The following is a 21,050-nucleotide window of genomic DNA, read 5'->3' as shown; positions in this document are numbered from 1 at the left end:
TGTTGGAAGATTTTTAATTGCAGCTTCAATTTCATTACTGTAATAGGTCTGTTTATATTTTCTAATTCTTCCTGGTTCAGTCTTGGAAAATTGTACCTTTCCAAGAATTTGTCCATTTCTTTGTGGTTGTCCATTTTATTGGCATATAGTTGTTTGTAGTAGCCTCTTATAATCCTTTATATTTCTGTGATGTCAGTTGTGATTTCACCTTTTTCATTTCTAATGTTATTGATTTGAGTCCTCTCCCTTTTTTTCTTGATGAGCCTGGCTAAGGGTTTATCAATTTTGTTTATCTTCTTAAAGAACAGCTTTTAGCTTTATTGATCTTTGCTACTGTTTTCTTCATTTCTATTTCATTTATTTCTGCTCTGATCTTTATTATTTCTTTCCTTCTACTGACTTTGGGTTTTCTTTGTTCTTTCTCTAGTTGCTTTAGATGTAGGGTTAGATTGTTTATTTGAGTTTTTCTTGTTTCTTGAGATGAGATTGAATTGCTATAAACTTCCCTCTCAGAACTGCTTTTGCTGCATCCCATAGGTTTGGGGTTGTCATGTTTTCATTGTCATTTGTTTCTATGTAGTTTTAAAATTTCTTCTTTGCTTTCTTCAGTGATCTCTTGGTTATTTAGTAGTGCACTGTTTAGCCTCCATGTATTTATGTTTTTTACAGCTTTTTTTCTGGTAATTGATTTCCAGTCTCATAGTGTTGTGGTCAGAAAATATGCTTGATACGATTTCAATTTTCTTAAATTTTCCGAGGCTTGATTTGTGACCCAAGATGTGATCTATCCTGGAGAATGTTCCGTGTGCACTTGAGAGAAAGTGTATTCTGCCACTTCTGGGTGGAATGCTCTATAAATATCAATTAAATCTATCTGGTCTACTGTGTCATTTAAAGCTTGTGTTTCCTTATTTATTTTCTGTTTAGATGATCTGTCCAGGGGTGTAAGTGGGGTGTTAAAGTCCCCTACTATTGTTGTGTTACTGACAATTTCCCCTTTCATGGTTGTTAGCATTTGCCTTATATATTGAAGTGCTCCTATGTTGGGTGCATAAACATTTATAATTGTTATATCTTCTTCTTGGATTGATCCCTTGATCATTACGTAGTGTCCTTCCTTATCTCTTGTAACAGTCTTTATTTTAAAGTCTATTTTATCTGATACGAGTATTGCTACTCCAGCTTTCTTTTGATTTCCATTTGCACAGAATATCTTTTTCCATTCCTTCACTTTCAGTCTGTATGTGTCCCTAGATCTGAAGTGGGTCTCTTGTAGACAGCATATATCTGGGTCTTGTTTTTGGATCCATTTAACCAGTCTGTGTCTTTTGGTTGGGGCATTTAATCCATTTACGTTCAAGGTTATTATAGATATGTATGTTCCTATTACTAGTTTCTTAATTGTTTTGGGTTTGTTTTTGTGGGTCTTTTTCTTCTCTTGTGTTTCCCACCTAGAGAAGTTTCTTTAGCATTTGTTGTAAAGCTGTTTTGGTGGTGCTGAATTCTCTTAGTTTTTGCTTGTCTGAAAAGCTTTTTTTTAAAAAAATTAATTAATTAATTTATTTATTTATTTTTGGCTGTGTTGGGTCTTCGTTTCTGTGTGAGGGCTTTCTCTAGTTGCGGCGAGCAGGGGCCACTCTTCATCGCGGTGCGTGGGCCTCTCACTGTTGTGGCCTCCCTTGTTGCGGAGCACAAGCTCCAGAAGTGCAGGCTCAGTAGTTGTGGCTCACAGGCCTAGTTGCTCCACGGCATGTGGGATCTTCCCAGACCAGGGCTCGAACCCGTGTCCCCTGCATTGGTAGGCAGATTCTCAACCACTGCGCCACCAGGGAAACCCCTGAAAAGCTTTCGATTTCTCCGTCAAATCTGAATGAGATCCTTGCTGGGTAGAGTAATCTTGGTTGTAGGTTTTTCTCTTTCATCACTTTAAGTATATCCTGCCACTCCCTTATGGCCTGCAGAGTTTCTGCTGAAAAGTCAGCTGATAACCTTATGAGGTTTCCTTTGTATGTTATTTTTTGTTTTTCCCTTGCTTCTTTTAAAGTTTTTTCTTTGAATTTAATTTTGGTTAGTTTGATTAATACGTATCTTGGTGTGTTTCTCCTGGTGTTTATCCTGGATGGGATTCTCTGTGCTTCCTGGACTTGGGTACTATTTCCTTTCCCATGTTAGGGAAGTTTTCCACTATAATCTCTTCAAATATTTTCTCAGACCCTTTCTTTTTCTCTTCTTCTTCTGGGACCCCTATAATTAGAATGTTGGTGCATTCAGTGTTGTCCCAGAGGTCTCTGAGATCGTCTTCAATTCTTTTCATTCTTTTTTCTTTATTCTGCTCCTCAGCAGTTATTCCCACCATTCTGTCTTCCAGCTCACTTATTCGTTCTTCTGCCTCAGTTATTCTGTTTTTGATTCCTTCTAGTGTATTTTTCATTTAGTTATTGTGTTGTTCATCTCTGTTTGTTTGTTCTTTAGTTCTTCTAGATCTTTGCTAAACATTTCTTGTATTTTCTCAATCCGCACCTACAATCTATTTCCGAGATTCTGGATCATCTTTACTATCATTATTATGAATTCTTTTTCAGGTAGATTGCCTATTTCCTCTTCATTTATTTGGTCTTGTAGGTTTTTACCTTGCTCCTTCATCTGTGACATATTCTTTTGCTGTCTCTCTTTTTTTTTTTTTTTTATGAGTGGGATTGTGTTCCTGTCTTACTGGTTGTTTGGCCTGAGGCTTCCAACACTGGAGTTTGTAGGCTGTTGGGTAGAGTTGGGTCTTGGTGCTGGGATGAGGACCTCTGGGAGACCTCATTCCGACGAATATTCCCTGGGGTCTGAGGTTCTCTGTTAGTCCAGTGGTTCAGACTCGGAGCTCCCACTGCAGGAGCTTTGGCCCAACCCCCAGCTCATGAACCAAGATCTTGCAAGCTGTGTGGAGCAGCAGAAAGAAAAAAGGGGAGAACAATAGCAAAGTAAAAAATAAAATTAGACTGGGAAACTAACAGATATGTTAGAAAGAATATAAAAATAAAAATATAGATGAAACAACAGCCAGAAGGTAAAACAGAACCACAATAGTAAAAAAGAGGAGGAGAAAAAAAAAAAGTTGGAAAAGGCCTTGGCTATGGAGGGCAGGGCCTAAGCAGGAGTGGGGGTTGGGTGGTGGGTGGGGCCTATGTTTAGGACCCACAGGGCTAGAAAAGGCCCTGGGGGGTGTGGAGGGTGGGGCTTAGGTTCAATGGAACAGAAGGGGCCCAGGCATGCCTCCCACCTCTGGTCTCAGAGGGCAGGGGACCCCACCTGGGAGCTCAGTAGGTTTCCTGGGCTCGAGTAGGCAGGGCCAATGCCCTTCGCTCCTCTCCTGCCTGCTCCTCTGGTCCTGGAGGGCCCCTCCTATTCTCCCCCACCCCGCCTCCCTCCTATGGCCCCAGGACCCACGCGGCCCAGAGGGGGCCTCTGAAGGCATAGGACCTGGTCCAAGAGCTGGGCAGACTTCTCTGCTGATTGGGTAGGGGATACGCTGGGCGTGCTCCTCCCTAATCTGAGCCCCCAAGGGTCCATCCAGGTGTGGGAACACCTGCTACCTCTCAGCTGCCCCTCAGAGGCGCCAGTCCTGTCTAGCCTCTACTTCTCCTCCCCCTCAGTCCCCCCACGTCCTACCAGTTCACTTGGGAGTTCCTCCCGTCACCTTGGGCGTTGAAGTCCCCCACCAGCGTCCCATGGGTGCCCTAGTTGTGGGAAGATGTGAACTTCGCGTCTTCCCACACCACCATCTTGACTCTGCCCCTATAATAATCATTTTAAACTTAACATTTCCAAAGTCAAATTCCTAATTTTCTTAAACCCATTCTCCCACAGTCTTGGCATCATCCTTGATTTCTCTTTCTCCCACATCCCACATGAAACCCATCAGTTAATATTTTAAGTTCTGTCTTCAAAATACATCCAGAATCTACCCATGTTTTTCCCTATGGTGGTCCAAGCCAACATGACCTCTCACCTGAGTTACTGCAATAACTCCTTGCTTGTTTTTATGCTCTGGTCTCACCCACTGAGAGCCCTAGCCATTCTGGTCTCAACATAGCAGCCTCAATGATTCTTTAATAGTATAAGTCAGATTATGTCACTCTTCTTATGAAAACCCTGTAATGACCCTGCATCTCACTCAGAGTAGCCAAAGTCCTTACAACGACCTCTCTGACCTCATCTTCTACAAACTCTCCTGGCTTTCCCCCCTCAGTCTCCTTGGCTTCCTGCTTTTCTTCTAACAGGCCAGGCAAGCTCCCACTCCAGGGCCTTTGCACTTGCTCTTCCCTCTGCCTAGAGTGCCCTTCTCCAGGGAGCTGCATGTGCAAATGTGCTCAAATGTCACCTCCTTGGAGAGGTCTTCCTGGTCCCTATTTAAAATTACAGCTTCCTCCCCACCCCTGCTTCTCTCTAATCTCCTTTATTGCTTTATTTTTCTCCCTAGAACTCATTATTATAATACATACTATATATTTACTTTAAAAAGTGTCTTTTCTCTCCACAGCTCAGGGGTTTTATGTTTTGTTCACTGCTTATTCCCTAACACTTAGAATGATTATTCTTATTCCCTAACACTTATTCCCTAACAGTTTAGCACAGAGTAGGCTATCACTTGTTGGATGAATAAATGAAAACTACCATTGTGCTTCTGGCAACTTCTCTTTATCTTTGTAAAAGCCATGTTTGGTGTGTTTCTTTGCTCTAGTAATGTAGCTTTTATTGTTTCAACATGATCTTGTTTAATCTCACTTAATAATTTGGTCTTCAATGCTATTTTGTTTTCTCCTCCTCTTCCACGTCCTTTTTGTTCTTCTTCTTACCAAGTTATGGTCTTTTTCTCCACCCATTGTTGGAAAGACTTCGAAGTGTTTCTTTTTGTTTTAGGTTGCAAGGCATATTATCTGCTAAGAAAATAGGATGGGAGAACAGAGCTTCTAGGTGGCCTAGGAAAATTGTTTTGTCTCAGGCAAAAAGTTCCTACGGTGGTGACTCATATGCAAAGTGATTAGTATTGTAGCATTAACTTATGATTAGTAAAAATACACACACACACACACACACACACACACACACCTTCCAAGGTCAGGTAGAGCTTACTAGGCAAAGGGAACAGTTATTGCAAAAGCCCTTGGGTGGAGGTGGGCCTGGCCCTTCTGATGAACAGAGAGAAGGCCAAGTGTGGCTGGAAGAGGGAGAGAGAGAAAGAGGAAGAAAGACAGTTGTGTGTGTGATACCTGAGGATGGCGGTGAGGCAGACAAGGCCAGCTCAGGGAGGACATTGTAGGTCAGAGTAAGACATTAAATTTTTATTCTAAATGTGATGGGAAGCCATGGAAGGGCTTAAGCAGGAGAGTGATGTGATGGGTTTGTATTTTTAAAAGCTCACTCTGGATTCTGTGTGGAAGATAGATTGCAGGGGGCAGGAGTGAAAGCAGAGAGGCAAGTCAGGATGCCATTGCCATCATCTAGGTGGGAGACAATGGCCATGTGATCTAGGAGCCTAGCGATGGAGATGGAGAGAAACAGGCAGATTCAGGATGGGTTCTGATGTGGCTTCCACAGGGCTAGCTGTGGGGGGCAGTGGGGGAGCAAAGAGAAGAATCAGGAATGACTTTCAGGTTTGTAGATTGAGCAACTAAGTGGATGGTGTCCTGTTGTGTACTGAAACATCGCCTGAAATGGAGATACTTGGAGGGGAGCTGGTTTTGGGGCAGGCAGAGCAGGGCAGGAAATCAAGAGTTTGCTTTGGCTAAGTTGTTTCAATTGCTTGTTTGACCTCCAAATGAAGATGACAAATAGGCAATTGGATACAAGAGTCTGGAGCTGGGGAGAGAAGTCAGCGGTGGTGATAGAGATTTGTAAACTCATCGGCAAATAGATGATATTTAAAAACCGTGAGACTGGATGAAATCATGTAGGGAGAGAGTACAGAGGAGAGAAGGGAGCTTGGGAGTCCCTGGGAACAAGCCCTCGTTAGACAAACAGGAGCCTGGGAGAGCAGGTCTCCCAGGGCTGGGGCTCCAGATCGGGGGTCCAGTGGAGCAGACAAAGGTGATAAGTGACAACCATATGAATTGGTGGAATATGTAAGAATTCCCAGAGATCCTTGGGAAAGGGAACTCTGTAAGAGACCGGATTTCCTGAAGTCTTGCAGACTGAGGGTTCAGTTTATTGCTGCTTATGCATTAAAAGGAAGTGTGACCTGCTACCAGGAGAAACAAGAGGACGTCTGGATCACTCCTCTTTTCATGGGCTTGTCACTCCCACCTACCATGAGCCTCCCAAGGGCAGGTACCCTGACTCCTTTGCCTCTGTACCCTGTGCCCTGCTCAGAATAGCTGCGGCTTGAATGAGGGAATAGAATGAATGACTAACAGGCCTTGTACAAATTGTCTAAAATGGACACTGTCTAAATAATGAGATCTGCAAGCCAACAGGAAAGGGGACACTGAGAAACCAGGACCAGTGGCTCCTTACAGCCCAGCCTGCAAGCCTTCTTCGGCCATGGAACAGTGGCACACTTTGCTGCTTCTCCCGAGCAAGAGCATATTTGCTTCGCTCTCCAGAACGGTGGAGAAACCCATCCATCCCCAAGCAGAGCATCCTGCAGGCTCACCACATAGACAGGGAACATATGGAGCAGGATTTCTCAGAAGTCCCCAAGGAAGGAAGATGGTGGTTCCTCCTCCCTCTGAGCTCCCTCAGTGGATCCTGGTGGATGGGCAGGGGTGGGTGGGAGGCGGAGCATCAAAACCAGTAGTGGGAAGGGACCTTGAGCAGATGTGGTTGGTGGTGGGAGTGGTGGGATGGGGTAAACTAGAGCAGGGAGGGTGGAGCTTCTGCCACCTCCAAAGCTGACCTTTGGTTTAGTTCAGCCGGGAGTTCCCTTGGGATGGGGTGGCCTCGTCAGCCATGAGAGCATAGAAGCAGAGATATCTGTTTAGGAGGAAGAGGAAAGTTGAAGTAGAGATGAGAGAGAAACTTCTGGAAGTTCTCTGATGGCTATACTTCCTGACTTCAGGCTTTCCCCAGGCCCAGCTGATTTAGGGTTCAATGAGATACCCCTACATCCTCCCAACAAATTGTGCCTGGGGTAGTCTGAGATGATTTTTGTTCCTGAACACAAACAGAACCTCCACCAAGACAACAGAGTAGCCCAGGCCACTCTTGGCCTGGCCTCTTTCACTTTCCCAGAAGGGCTGGTGCTACAGGGAACTCTTCTCCGAAAGTTCTGTCCAGCTGCTCCTGGCTGGATTCCCATTTGTTCTGTGTATCAGTGAAAATATCTCCTCATCCTGTAACCCTTGTTTAGACTCCACTGTCTGTTCTTGTGATGTTTGGAATAACAGGAAACAAGGGCATCCTTCACTCAAGGCTGTCTGGGAATTACACCTGAAAACACCAAAGCCACAAAGGCAATTACAACAAAGGAACTCACAGCCAAACCCCAACTGTCCCCTGGAAACCCAAATGGGGAAGTAATAACTAGGACATTCTCACCTTTGACAGAGGAAGAAACTATCCTGGGGGACTTGGACAGGCCACTGAACTTCCTTGGGCCACAGTTCTCCATCTGGAGAATGTTGGTGGGGTTGGGAAAGCACACACAAACTGGGTCATGAGGATGAAAAGAGAGCATAGTGTCTGGCACATAGTATGTTCTCAATAAATGTTAGTTCTTCTTCTTATTAAAAGGGATTCTGGATAGGCAAAAAAAGGGGATTCTGGGAAATAAAATACTTCCAGGTTTATATTGCTTGAAGTGCTTCTCAGTATGCCTGGCATATAGGAAGGTGTAAAAAATGGTAGCTACCTGTTTAATGTCAGGACAAGAACCGAAGCAAACTCAGGCGAGCCAAAGCCGTTTGATTTGGTGGTGGTGGAGCTGGGGGTCAAGTCTTTCTTCTTTTTGTTTAGAATTCTAGTGATGTTACCTGAATGTGGTTATGCGATAAAATCGCTGAAAATTTGTTTGATTAAAGATTATATTTGCTGACCAGTTAACAACCCACAGAGAAGGCAATCACTTGGGTTTGTCAGAAGTCCATCCTGCAGGAGGACAGGAGTGCCTAGGCAGGGGTGGGAAGGAAAAGGAGGTGGTGGAGATGCGATCAAGGGAAAGTATGGGGAGTAAGGGTCTGCTGAGCTTGGAAGCAGGAGAGATGGGTGAATGGAGAGAGAAAGGAGAAAGCCCCTCCAGAAAGTGGCCCCGTGATGAGGGCAAAGGCATCTATTTTATTTTACGCCATGTCACATTATTTCATTTCATTTATTTATTTACAAAGCTGGTTTCTCAGCTCTCTTTATTCCCAGAGCACTTCTCTGGGCAGCACTAGCCAGACAACAGCATGAGAACTGAGGTCTGACTTCAGGCTCCTTCCATAAACTCCTCACATCCCAGCCCAGGGAAGGGAAGCTGAGATCCCTGTCCTAAATGTGTGCAGGGTACAGTGGGCCAGGAGGATGGCAGGAGGGGTCTTCTGGACTCCAAGAGCTTCACTTCACTTCCCACGGTCGGGAGTGAAGGCTGCTTGTTGTCACTAACACTCCATCTCGACCTGTCTCGACCATGACCCTGGGTGCTGATCCCAGCTCTGCCATCTGCCCTCTGTTTGGCCCTGGAAAATCCCCTTCTTCTTTCCGGGTCTCAGTTTCCCCATCTGAAAAGGGAGGTGTTGGACTGAATGAACGCAGAGGGCCTCTCCAGCTCAGTCTGTAAATCTCTGAGATGCTCGAATGACTAGGGAAAGGAAAGAGACAGGGGCAGGAATCCCAGAGCTTCTGATCAGATGCTGGCCCTCCAACCCCCACTTGGGGAATTAGGGTAAAGTAAGTTAATCTGGTTACTGTAACAAAGGGAAACTGAAGCAGTCCCATTCTAATAGTTCCTTTTTACCTGACTGCAAATTTTACTCTTCTCACTTTTATTTATTTACTTATTTAATTTTAAAAAATTTATTTATTTATTTATTTATTTATGGCTGTGTTGGGTCTTCATTTCTGTGCGAGGGCTTTCTCTAGTTGCGGCAAGCGGGGGCCACTCTTCATCGCGGTGCGTGGGCCTCTCACTATCGCGGCCCCTCCCGCTGCGGGGCACAGGCTCCAGACGCGCAGGCTCAGTAGTTGTGGCTCACGGGCCCAGTTGCTCCGCGGCATGTGGGATCTTCCCAGACCAGGGCTTGAACCTGTGTCCCCTGAATTGGCAGGCAGATTCTCAACCACTGTGCCACCAGGGAAGCCCTCTTCTCACTTTTAAATAGGAAAAAGCCAGGTGGACAATCACCTAAAGGGTACAGTCTACAGTTTTGCATTCTAAAGGCTCTGGAGTATGACTGTCCTAAGGAGTGACACAGTCAAACGTTGCCCCAGGGGTCATGGTGTATTATAATGATCTGCTATGTATCCCTCTCCCACTAGAGTGAGAGCCCTCCAGGGGCAGAGGCTAGGTCACATTTAGCTGCAAAACAGTAAAAAGTATTAGTGGGTTGAGGGGCCTCCTTTTCATCCCTGACTCATGAACCAGTTGAGAAGTATGCCAAAGAATAAACTTTCATCTTTCCTACTGTAGAACTGTTATTGGAGACTATATCTTAGAGCTGCAGACATAATAGTGAACACTAGTTTTATCCATCCATTTATAGACATTGCAAGGAATATGCACATCTCCCCATGTGACGTCTGTTCTTATAAAAATTGGTGCACAAAGCAGATGTGAATGTGTACTCCCAAAGGGAAAGGAAAGAGGAAGGCACAGAGCTCCACACACTCATGTTCTCTCCCAAACTCATCAATAATGTAAGTCATATTTCTTCCTCCAGGAGGTGTGAAGGGGGGAAGACCCAGGAGGGTTATACTAATGGGTTTCTTTACAAGGAAGAAGGAGTGGGTAAGAAGCATTCTCCCTTAAGCACTCCATTCTAGGCATGTATCATGAACTCAGTATGTTCACATAGGGCAGTGGATGTGTATCATCTTTTTGGCTGTCCAGTATCCAAGCCTCTTTCTATGTTTCTTTTTAGGGGAGAAAGTTCATCCAACCACAGAGAGGTAGAGCCTGCTTCTCACTAGAGAAGATAAAAAATACCAGAGGCTTGCATCTCAACCTCCCTTGAACTGTAGTGTAGACTCATGGACTAGTATTTACTGATCAGATAAAACTGATTTTAAATCATAAGATAAGTGACATTAAAAAGTAGGGACTGAGAGATTGGTTCAAGATGGCACTGTAGAAGGACATGCTCTCACTCCCTCTTGCAAGAACACCAGAATCACAACTAACTGCTGAACAATCATTGACAGGAAGACACTGGAACTCACCAAAAAAGATACCCCACATCCAAAGACAAAGGAGAAGCCACAATGAGACGGTAGGAGGGGTGCAATCACAATAAAATTAAATCCCATAACTGCTGGGTGGGTGACTCACAAACTGGAGAACACTTATACCACTGAAACCCACCCACTGGAGTGAAGGTTCTGAGCCCCACGTCAGGCTTCTCACCCTGGGGGTCTGGCAGTGGGAGGAGGAATTCCTAGAAAATCAGACTTTGAAGGCTAGTGGGATTTGATTGCAGGACTTTGACAGGACTGGGGGAAACAGAGACTGCATTTTCGGAGGGCACACACAAAGTAGTGTGTGCACATCGGGACCCAGGGGAAGGAGCAGTGACCCCATAGGAGACTGAACCAGACCTACCTGCTAGTGATGGAGGGTCTCCTGAAGAGGCGGGGGCTGGCTGTGTCTTACCGTGAGGACAAGGACACTGGCAGCAGAAGTTCTGGGAAGTACTCCTTGGCTTGAGCCCTCCCAGAATCTGCCATTAGCCCCACCAAAGAGCTCGGGTAGGCTCCAGTGTTGGGTCACCTCAGGCCAAACAACCAACAGAGAGGGAACCCAGCCCCACCCATCAGCAGGCAAGTGGATTAAAGTTTTACTGAGCTCTGCCCACCAGAGCAACAGTCAGCTCACCCACCACCAGTCCCTCCCATCAGGAAACTTGCACAAGCCTCTTAGATAGCCTCATCCACCAGAGGGCAGACAGCAGAAGTAAGAAGAGCTACAATCCTGCAGCCTGTGGAACAAAAACCACATTCACAGAAAGATAGACAAGATGAAAAGGCAGAGGGTTATGTACCAGATGAAGGAACAAGATAAAACCCCAGAAAAACAACTAAGTTAAGGGAGATAGGCAACCTTCCAGAAAAAGAATTCAGAATAATGATAGTGAAGATGATCCAGCACCTCGGAAAAAGAATAGAGGCAAAGATCGAGAAGATGCATGAAATGTTTAACAAACACCTAGAAGAATTAAAGAACAAACAAACAGAGATGAACAATACAATAACTGAAATGAAAACTACACTAGAAGGCATCCATAGCAGAATGACTGAGGCAGAAGAACGGATAAGTGACCTGGAAGACAGAATGGTGGAATTCACTGCTGTGGAACAGACTAAAGAAAAAAGAATGAAAAGAAATGAAGACAGCCTAAGAGACCTCTGGGACAACATTAAACACAACAACATTCGCATTATAGGGGTCCCAGAAGGAGAAGAGAGAGAGAAAGGACTAGAGAAAATATTTGAAGAGGTTATAGTCGAAAACTTCTCTAACATGGGAAAGGAAATAGCCACCCAAGTCCAGGAAGCGCAGAGAGTCCCATACAGGATAAACCCAAGGAGAAACACGCCGAGACACATAGTAATCAAATTGGCAAAAATTAAAGACAAAGAAATAATTGAAAGCAGCAAGGGAAAACGACAAATAACATACAAGGGAACTCCCATAAGGTTAACAGCTGATTTCTCAGCAGAAACTCTACAAGCCAGAAGGGAGTGGCATGACATACTTAAAGTGATGAAAGGGAAGAACCTACAACCAAGATTACTCTACCTGGCAAGGATCTCATTCAGATTTGATGGAGAAACCAAAAGCTTTACAGACAAGCAAAAGCTAAGAATCAAAAGCTTTACAGACAAGCGAAAGCTAAGAGAATTCAGCACCACCAAACCAGCTCTACAACAAATGCTAAATGAACTTCTCTAAGTGGGAAACACAAGAGAAGAAAAAGGCCTATAAAAACAAACCCAAAACAATTATGAAAATCCTAAAGATGCCACCAGAAAACTACTAGAGTGGGGGTGCGGGTGGGGACAGCCTGCCCCCCCCCCCAAAAAAAAACTACTAGAGCTAATCAATGAATTTGGTAAAGTTGAAGGATACAAAATTAATGCACAGAAATCTCTTGCATTCCTATACACTAATGATGAAAAATCTCAAAGAGAAATTAAGGAAACACTCCCATTTACCATTGCAACAGAAAGAATAAAATACCTAGGAATAAACCTACCTAGGGAGACAAAAGACTTGTATGCAGAAAACTATAAGACACTCTTGAAAAAAATTAAAGATGATACCAACAGATGGAGAGATATACCATGTTCTTGGATTTGAAGAATCAATATTGTGAAAATGACTATACTACCCAAAGCAATCTACAGATTCAATGCAAACCCTATCAAATTACCAATGGCATTTTTCACAGAACTAGAACAAAAAATTTCACAATTTGTATAGATACAAAAAAGACCCCAAATAGCCAAAGCAATCTTGAGAAAGAAAAACAGAGCTGGAGGAATCAGGCTCCCTGACTTCAGACTATACTACAAAGCTACAGTAATCAAGATAATATGGTACTGGCACAAAAACAGAAATATAGATCAATGGAACAGGATAGAAAGCCCAGAGATAAACCCACGCACCTATGGTCAACTAATCTATGACAAAGGAGGCAAGGATACACAATGGTGAAAAGACAGTCTTTTCAATAGGCGGTGCTGGGAAAACTGTACAGCTACATGTAAAAGAATGAAATTAGAACACTCCCTAACACCATACACAAAAATAAACTCAAAATGGATTAGAGACCTAAATGTAAGACTGGACACTATAAAACTCTTAGAGGAAAACATAGGAAGAACACTCTTTGACATAAATCACAGCAAGATCTTTTTTGATCCACCTCCTAGAGTAATGGAACTAAAAACAAAAATAAACAAATGGGACCTAATGAAACTGAAAAGCTTTTGCACAGCAAAGGAAACTACAAACAAGACGAAAAGACAACCCTCAGAATGGGAGAAAATATTTGCAAATGAATCAATGGACAAAGGATTAATCTCCAAAATATATAAACAGCTCATGCAGCTCAATATTAAAAAAACAAAAAACCCAATCCAAAAATGGGCAGAAGACCTAAATAGACATTTCTCCAAAGAAGACATACAGATGGCCAAGAAGCACATGAAAAGCTGCTCAACATCACTAATTATTAGGGAAATGCAAATCAAAACTACAATGAGGTATCACCTCACACCAGTTAGAATGGGCATCATCAGAAAATCTACAAACAACAAATCCTGGAGAGGGTGTGGAGGAAAGGGAACCCTCCTGCACTGTTGGTGAGAATGTAAATTGATACAGCTACTATGGAGAACAGTATGGAGGTTCCTTAAAAAACTAAAAATAGAATTACCATATGACCCAGCAATCCCACTACTGGGCATATACCCAGAGAAAACCGTAATTCAAAAAGACACATGCACCCCAATGTTCATTGCAACACTATTTACAATAGCCAGGTCATGGAAGCAACCTAAATGCCCATCGACAGATGAATGGATAAAGAAGATGTGGTACATATATACAATGGTATATTACTCAGCCATAAAAAGGAATGAAATTAGGTCATTTGTAGAGACGTGGATGAATCTAGAGACTGTCATACAGAGTGAAGTAAGTCAGAAAGAGGAAAACAAATATGGTATATTAATGTGTGTATGTGGAACCTAGAAAAATGGTACAGATGAACCGGTTTGCAGGGCAGAAATTGAGACACAGATGTAGAGTACAAACGTATGGACACCAAGCGGGGAAAGCAGTGGCAGGTGGGGGTGGTGGTATGATGAATTGGGAGATTGGGATTGACATGTATACACTGATGTGTATAAAATGGATGACTATAAGAACCTGCTCTATTAAAAAATAAATAAAATAAAGTTCAAAAAAAAATGTAGGGACAGAACAGAATTCCTTTTTGGTAATGGGGTGGCCATAAGTCTGGTTCTCAACCCCCCAAAGAGTCCATGAGCTACCTCAAATCCTTCCCATAAGCTCCTTTTCTGCTTTGATCAACTAAAGTCAGTTTCTGTTGCATATAATTAAACCCTGACTGATGCAGAGGTGTATACAGGGAGTGGGTGTAAACGACAGACCCTCAGGAAAAGAAGAAGAATCTGAAGATCGGTTATTAGGCCTGTTGGGATCAAGGGCAGTGAAAATCCAGCTTTAAACAATGGGTCTCTGACAGATCAGACATACAATGGTGAAAGAGTCAGTTAAATGAAAACTTCCAGTCACATAAAATGAAGTGCCCATTGAAAGCAAGGCTCTAAGAGGCTGAGTGGCTATTCTATAGAACAATATGAGGGGCACATAGACTTCAAGCTCATATACTAAGTACCCAGCTCAAGTGTCCACCTAAAAACTAAGGACTATTTATGACTGTGATGGAAGAATCTCACATTTCATGCAGAGGCAGGAACAGGGGGAAGAGGTGTATTACTGGGGCCAACCAGGTCAATCAGTGGGAAGCCAGAACTATAGCAGGTCTGCTCTACTGGAGTTGGAATCATGGAAGTATTGTAGCTGGTGGTGGTGGTTCTACCAAAGCAGAAAAGGAGGGGGAAAAATATCCCGGCTTCTCCCTTTCTCCTGCCCTCCAAACTCTTACTCACACAGAAGTCAGAAAACATAACTTACTTATATCAGTTTACCTGTGATATGGAACAGAGGAGGGGAAGGAGAGGAGTGGACCTGAGAAACAGATTCAGACATGATACAAATGGAAGGTCATCTTTTCCACAGTCTAGAGATATATAACTACTGTCAGATTCCAGTGTACCTAGAAGGCAATTACAAAGTCAAACCCAATAGGAGAGCCAAATAAGGGTAAAAATTTGTTGATTTGTATTGGCAAAATCTAAAGCATACATGTGGAAATAGACCCTGAGAGTGCTTGCTAGACCAAGGAGGGAGCAAAATAAATTTAGATTATACTGAATTTATTTGTATGGCTCCTTTACCAGAGATCCTTATTTCAGTAGGCTAGCTTGAGTAGCCAGAAGAGTTCCAATTATTTGTTTGTTTGGTTGGCTGAATCTTGGACTAAACAGTGGTCTACTAAACAAAGTTAAAGTGTCATAAATTCCTTGGTATAAAATAGAGTTTGGAGAAGGGATAGAGGGGGGGAGATTGGAATATTGAGGACATTTCCATGTTCAATGTTTTCTCCACCCACTAACTGAATTTCTAGAATGGGTCCAGAAGACAATTCTTTATTGAAAGTGTTGAGAAATACATTAGTGAGGGAAACACTGTCATCTTTGAACAATACTATCATGGCTATTCTCTGTTTAGGCCGAGGATTGTCATAGGACGCTGCAGTTGAAATGGGCTCCCTGATTTCAATAGGGCTACCAGGATCCTAGGGTGGCAGACTCCAAGCAGTAGCACTAAAGGCAAGGTGGACATGGTTACCAAAGAGGCACAAGAAAGAAATTCAGATGCTAGATGAATAATAAATGTCCACTACTATCTACCTCTTTGCCTGTCCGTTGACATAACTCCTTTTCCTAATACTTACACTTCAAAATAAAGCTTCCACCAACTATAACAGAACCAACCATTAAAAAACAAAACAAAACCCGGTAATGCATTCCAATTATCTTCAAAAGATTCAACCTAAATCTCACCAGTAACTGCATGTCTACAGTCTGTGGGTGATGGTCACCCCTCTGATAACTGCTATTTTGTCTAAAAATTCTATAATCTGAGCAATAAATTGTAAAATTAACCACCACCAACACACTATTAATAATGGAGAGAAGAGAAAAATTATTTTTAAATAGATAAATTGCTGCATTTTATTGAATCTAAGAATCAGTTGTAAAATAAACCCTTATTTTATGTACCATTAAGGAAAATGATCCATTAAATGTTGACACAATACTTTCTCATCACTTATAATTTAGAGCTATTTTATAATTATTTAATGTAGATATAGATTTTTATCTTATATAACTTTATGCATACAAAAAATTAAAATATAAGAAGAATATATTGATTATGGTATTCCTCAGACTTTTTCATATTTATAGTTCTACCCTGAATTCCTCCCACATTATTTCTCCAACAAAGATTATTTGCCCTACTGCTTTCTTTCCATGCTTTTTTCTGAACATAGAATAACTTTTCATTTCAATGTGGAATTGTACTGTAATATTTTAGAAGGCGTTTTAAAGGACAATTAAACTGAGTATTATCAACAATATCCATAACTCAAATGCAGTTATAATAATGTGAACTACTATGACCAAGTAAGCATATGTGCATATAATAACTATACCATGAATGTTGCCTGGTTACCAGCAACAGTGAGGTAATCAATTTTAGGATGCAGCCTTATTTCAAAGGTGTTGAAAACGTGAAAAAAATGAGCATCTTAGAATTGATGAAATACAATAGTTAATGTAAAACACACATGACACTCAAGGAAGAAAATACAGATCTGTAGTTATAGTTCTTTCTTTTCTGGCGGTATATTTTACTTCTGTTCTCCATTAACCCTTTCATGTTCTATTTAGCTTAATCCAGCACCTCAACTGTTGTTGTTTGTTTGTCTGCTTGTTTGTTTTATCCAGTAGGGTAACCAAAATCTTCATTCTTGAGGATTTTGAGTCATTGGTGGCTCTACCAACATAGGGTTACCGTAATGGCAATTCTTGTCTTTTTTCCTGCTTTTGTAATGGGTCACTTTATGTAATCTTCCTTTAGCTACCCATAAGATTTTCTCTTTATCAATTATTTTCAACATTTTGAGTATGACATTCTTATTGTGGTTTTCTTTGTGTTCATTATCTTTAGGTTTTCTTGAAATTCATGGCATAATGGGTTTATAGTTTTCATTAAATTTGGAAAAATTTTGGTTATTTCTTCACACTCCCCCTCCCCTTTTTCCCCTTGGGACTCCAATTACACATATGTTAGACTGTTTGGTATTTTCCTACAGGTCATTGAGGTTTTGTTCCTTTTCTCCTGACTTTATCTTTTTGTATTTCACTTAGGATAGTTTCTATTTCTAGGTCTTCAAGTTCACTGATTATTTTCTTCTTGGTGTGGAATATGCTATTAATCCTATCCCATGGACTTTTCATTACAAATTTTGAATTTGTCAGTTCCAGAACTTCCTTCCTTCCTTTGAGGTCCTCTCATGTTGATATTTGACTCGACTGAATGTCATTGTTTCTCTCAAGGCAGCTGACCCTATAAGACTCTCTCTCCTTCCAGGTTCTGGTAACTTCTCCCAGTCCTTATCCCTTCAGTTCTAGCAGTGTTGATAGCTTCTATGATTGTTAGCCCTGGGTTCCTACACTACCCCTTGTAGTATTCCTAAGCACTGCTAACACCTTGTGATTAGCCTCTTTGCATACAAACCTCTTAGAAAAATCCTCATTTAAGGTGCTGTTTCCTGTTGAGACCCTGACTAATGCACTGGTGTGTTAGAAAGTTTTTAAAGTATCTAGTTTCCAGTATCTTTGCTAAACATACTTTAGTTTTAATAGTTTGTTTCTAGAAATTCTTGAATTTCCTATGTAGACAATCATAGCATCTTATAAATGGTGACCCTTTTGTTTTCTAAAACACTTATGATTTTATAATTTTATTTTCTGTTCTTTTTCTTTCTTATTTTCCTGGCTAAATCCTCCATTATCATGTTAAACAGAAGTAACTATAGTTGTCTCATTCCTGTAATGTGATGCAGGTGATGGTTCACCATTAATAATTATACTTATTATAGATCTGGGGTAGATACCCTTTTATACGTCAAGGAATTTTTCTTCTCTTTGAATTTATTATTTTAAAAAGTCATGATCAGGTATTGAATTGTATTGAATGGTTTACGGCATTGTTTGAAATCATCGTAAAGCTCCTTTCTTTTCCTTGTTCTGCTCTCCCTTGGGGTCTTGCCTCCATTCTGGTAGTGGCACATCAAGGTCAAGGACTCAGAGACTGTTCTTCTTAGCTCCAGCCTGGAAGGGCAGGAATGGAGCCCTATGGGTCCTCTTGGGTAAATTTTGGGCTTCTTGGAATCTTCCATGTGGAGCATTACAAGATGCCCATGAAGGCATCATTTTGATGTATTATTTTGCTTACAAAACAACTGCTTTAAAAAAAATCCTGATTTATTCAAGACCTTTCTGTTGGAGTTAGGAGAGGAATTAGTAAAGACAGTGTTGAGGAGAGAAACCCGTATGTATATTGCAGCAGTCTTATGAAGTAGGTATCTGTATGCTTGGCTTACAGGTGAGGAAACTGAAGCCCAGAGAGGGGACATGCACTGCTCAGGACAATGGCAGAGTGAGATCCCGGACCTCTGATGCCATACCTTGTGCTCACAAACACTGCTTGCTTCCTCACAACAGGGAAGTGAGACGTAGGTCTCACCTCCCACGAGTGTACTTCTGTCTTTCCCTGACCCTTGGACCCTCAGCTCTAAGCATCTCTGAGTCTAGCCCCACCCTCCCAGCAGTTCTTCAGTTTGGAAGCATTGTGGCCCTCCGACCCTGCTTCCAGACCCTCCTGGGGGTCTGTGTATCCTGTCAGCGTTATGAGTATTGTGTATGTATGTGTGCAGGGGGAGGATAGGGTCTGGGTTCCTCTCTGGAAAAGGGATGGGAGCAGAGAGGGGGGTTCTGATTCTGTTTTCTTTGTGGACCAGGCTTGGTGCTGAGATGGGAGGGGTATTTGCTGTTGCCTGGTCTGCTCCTGTCCTTTCTGTGACCGCAAGCTGGACAGCTTCCAACTACCTGGTGACTGAAGGCTCCCGGCTGCCTCTGGTCTCCCTCTTCTTCCTGATCTGCCCTTTGGACTCCAGCCTGCCCCTCCTTGTGGCATGCTCCTCAGTGACCAACCTGACACAGACCCTGGAGGCTGTGCCCCAGAGTGAGGTGGGCCTCTGTCTCTCTGGTTCCACTTCCGTTCTGTGCCTGGACGCTTTCTCCCACTTCCCTGGGCTCAAGGTCCTGGGGCTGAGTCTGCATCTCACCCAGCTCCTGCCAGGAGCTCTTGGCAGCTTGGGACAGCTGCGGCAGCTCTTCTTCACAGGCCCCTACACAGTTTACCTCTTCCTACCCCTGATGGCAACCTAAGCTCCTTCCAGGCCTTGCTTTCTTGGGCCCCTGCCTGGATGGGAACACGGGTGTCCGGTTTTCTCCCAGCCTACGGCGGCTGAGTGTCAAGTATAGTTGCCTTCAGAATGTGGAGGAGCTGGCGGACATCTTCCCAGACCCGGTGCATGGCCCCTCCTTTGGCAATGCCTGGCTTCTGGAGATTTGGACCTGTCATTCAACAATCAGCTGAAGATGGCCAGTCCCAGGGCCCTCCAGGGGCTCAAGCTGGGGACTCTGTGTCTGGACCACACAGAGATGAAGGCAGCTGCAGTGGTGGGACTGGGGCTGCAGAGCCTGGACACCCTGTCTGTGATCAATGCTGACATGGCCAAGCTGCCTGCTGGGGCAGTTGCACACTTTGAGCTGCAGGAGCTGAATTTGGCATCCACTCTTGTAGGGCACATAGCTCTGGAGGCCCTGGCTTCCTGCCACAGCCTGAAGAGCTTGGGTCTTAAGAGCAGTGGCCGGATGACTAACCTGCCACCAGGTTTCCTGGCGGCCATGCCCAGCCTTCAGAAACTGAACTTGAGTAGGAACCAACGGCAAGTGCCGTGCTGGGCACGAACAAGACAGGGGCTGTGTCAAGACTGTGGGCCCTGGATCTGTCCAACAATGGGCTGCACATGCTGTCCCCAGTCACCTTCTCATGCTGCCCCAGCTGCGGGAACTGCTACTTCAGGGAAACCAGCTGATTTGTCTGCAGGGCCAGGCATTCCAGGGCTTAAGGAGGCTGGGGAAGTTGGACTTGGCCAAGAATCCATTGGTAGACCTGGGCAAGGGCTGGTTGGCTCCGCTGCCTGCAGTAACCGCCCTAAGCCTGCTGGATACCCGTATGGTGCTGAGCTCAGCCTTTGGCTTCCAGGGCGTCTGCATACCTTGAACCTGCAGCTCCCCTCTGGCCCTTCCGGGGTAGTGTTATCCCTGCCCATGAGCTTGACCAGCTTGGAGTTTCATGCGGTCTCAGGCAGGAAGCCTGGGATGCTGGCTTCTAATGTCTTTCCAGTCTTGCAGACCTTGACTCTAAAAGGCTGGGGATTGCAGCTGGGGACCTGGAATGTCACCAAGATCTTCCCTGCCCTTTGCCAACTCTCCCTGTTTGGTGATAGCTTGCAGGCCCTCTGCTCCCAGGACACCTCCAACCTTTTCCTCTGGCAGCTCTCCAGGCTCTGGTATCAGAGGGTAAGGGGGGACGGGCACAGCCCCAAGCCCTGCTGCACCACGGGGCTGCCCAGCCTATGGGAGCGGAAGCCGCAGGCACTTCAGTCCCACACCTGGCCCTGCTCAGTGCTGCTTGAGGAGCTGGTGGGTGAGCTGCCCAGGGGAGGTGCTGCATCTGGTCAAAATGGGGTTAGAGACACTGTCTGCTGCTGCTTTCCAGGGCTTGGGAAGTCTCCAGGTCTTAGTGCTAGACTGGGAGACAGGCCTCATGCTAGATGGCAGCCTCCAGGAGCAAAGTCCCCAGATGCCCCCATACAGTAAGTCCCCTACATACAAACAAGTTCTGTCCCAAGAGCGTGTTTGTAAGTCCAATTTGTTCGTAAGTCCAACAAAGTTAGCCTAGATACCCAACTAACACAACTGACTACATAGTACTGTACTGTAATAGGTTTATAATGCTTTTCACATAAGTAATACATAAAAAACAAACACAAAAAATAAAGAAAACATTTTTAATCTTACAGTACAGTACCTTGAAAAGTACAGTACAACAGCTGGCATACAGGGGCATCGGGTGA

General features: G+C 43.7%; 1 pseudogene across 1 annotated transcript; it reads left to right on the top strand.

The window, feature by feature from the left end:
* Positions 1–3,433: 3,433 nt before the first annotated feature.
* On the top strand, positions 3,434–21,012 carry LOC309634058 (toll-like receptor 12 pseudogene; annotated as a pseudogene). The gene has a single exon. The product of its transcript is annotated as a toll-like receptor 12 pseudogene (transcript).
* Positions 21,013–21,050: the final 38 nt, after the last annotated feature.

The sequence above is a fragment of the Balaenoptera borealis genome, assembly GCF_965194805.1.
Source record: "Balaenoptera borealis genome assembly, chromosome: 1".
In the NCBI taxonomy this organism is placed as follows: domain Eukaryota; kingdom Metazoa; phylum Chordata; class Mammalia; order Artiodactyla; family Balaenopteridae; genus Balaenoptera; species Balaenoptera borealis.
This window is presented reverse-complemented; position numbering and strand designations above follow the sequence as displayed.